This window comes from Oryzias melastigma, linkage group LG7 (assembly GCF_002922805.2).
Source record: "Oryzias melastigma strain HK-1 linkage group LG7, ASM292280v2, whole genome shotgun sequence".
Lineage (NCBI taxonomy): Eukaryota > Metazoa > Chordata > Actinopteri > Beloniformes > Adrianichthyidae > Oryzias > Oryzias melastigma.
Genome location: NC_050518.1, coordinates 23,476,424 through 23,478,368, shown reverse-complemented (window position 1 = coordinate 23,478,368; position 1,945 = coordinate 23,476,424).

Sequence of the window (1,945 nt, the reverse complement as noted above, 5' to 3'; positions counted from 1 at the left end):
TGTGTATCCATCTCTCAAACTTTGATCTCCTTAATCTTGATTTTTAATACCAAAGCAAATAAAAATATTTCTTTTTAAGTGAGAAGGATTTGTATTGTCTTTTCTATTGGTCTTGTATTGTTCTACCTGTCACCTGCTTATGTACACAGCTAAAAAAAGAACTCAGCATCACTTTAAGTCAGCGACACTTGTGTCTAATCAGACTGTTCAATTAGGAAACAACACTGACTAACAATCAATTTCATATGTTTTTGTGCAAGTGGAGTAGACAACAGGTAGAAATAAGAGGCTGGTGAACAAGACGCCCCCAATAAAGGGAGTGCTGCAAGTGGGGACCACAGACAACTTCTCTGTCCTTTTGTTTTCTGGCTGATCTTTTGAGGACTTTTGAATGCCGACAGTGTAGTCACTCCAGTGGTACCAGCATCTACGAGCCACACAAGGAGCCCAGGAAGTGCAACTCATCCAGGACGGCACATCAATGCAAGCTGTGGTAAGAAGGTTTGCTATGTCCGTCAGCGTAGTGTCCAGAGAATGGAGGCACTAGGAGGCTGTAGGAGGGCATCAACCCGGCATTGGGACCACGACCTCCTCCTTTGTGCCAGGAGAAACAAGAGGGGCACTGCCAAAGCCCTGCAGAATGGCCTTAAGCAGGCCACAAATGCATACAGCCCAACACGGTGCAACACTGTTTGCTAGTGAACACCAAGCATGGGTCTCCATGTGCTCACCAGAGATAGTCTGACTGCCATTGGGTACCAAGATGAGACCGTATGCTGGTGCCATTGGCCCTAGGGTCCTTCTAATGCAAGACAATGCTATGCCTCATGTGGCTGAAGTATGTCAGCAGTTTCTTGCTGCATGAAGATATTAATGTAATAGACAATCCCACCTGTTTCCCAATCCTGAATCCAATTGGGCACATACAGTATGTGACACTGCGTCTCGATCCATCCACCAACGCCAGGCGACACCACAGACTATCCAGGAGTTGGGGGATGCTTCAATCCAAGTGTGGGAGGAAATTCCCCAGGAGACCATCCACTGCCTCATCAGAAGCATACCCAAGCACCCAGGGTAGTCATACAGGAGGCCACACCCACTACTGAGCCTCATTCTGACTTGTTTCAAAGACATTAAGATGGATCAGCCTGTACTGTGATTATCCACTTTCAACTTTGAGTATGATTCCGCACCCAGACCTCTGTAAGCTTATGAACTGATAAATTAATATGTTTTGGAGGTGGTTTGTTGTCTACACAGTTGCATGTGCTAAGAATAAGGCATTTAAAGGGACTCCTGATTCACAACCATTCAAGTAAAGAAATAGAGTGGGTCTTTAAGGAGGAGAATGAATTGTTGGAAAGCTAAAACTAGAACCATAAAAAACTTGGAGTTAAAATCAAAAACAACAAAACCATTATAGTTCTGCTTTATTTTTCTTCCACAATCCATTCTTACATCCCTGAGAAATTGCTTCCCCGACCACAGCACGACATTTTGAAAACCATGTCAGAGCAAACATTACCAGCTCCTGGAAAGCAGCTTGTGAACTGTCAAAGAAAGGCCATTTAAATGGATATCTGTGCAGCAGTCCACACGACTATTACATATATTAGCTCTTACTGTTTTTGGTCACACCGGGTTCCGGAGAATGAAAGGGTTGCTCATGTAATATGACCCCCTTGTGTGACCGTAACTCTGTTTGAGAAAGTTAATGGAAAGCCAGGTTGAAGCCACAAGGCAATTACTGCAATACAATTACAGGGAAATCAATTGAAGGCAGGGGTTGAGGGCTGCTTAGTCATCCAGCCTTACACAAACACTTGCAGCTGCCTTCGTCATCCTACAGATATCCTCTTAAAAACCAAAGACAGAAACAACCACTATGGAGACAACTGACTCAAGCTGCCATGGTTCTCACTTAAGAGTTTCATACCAAGTA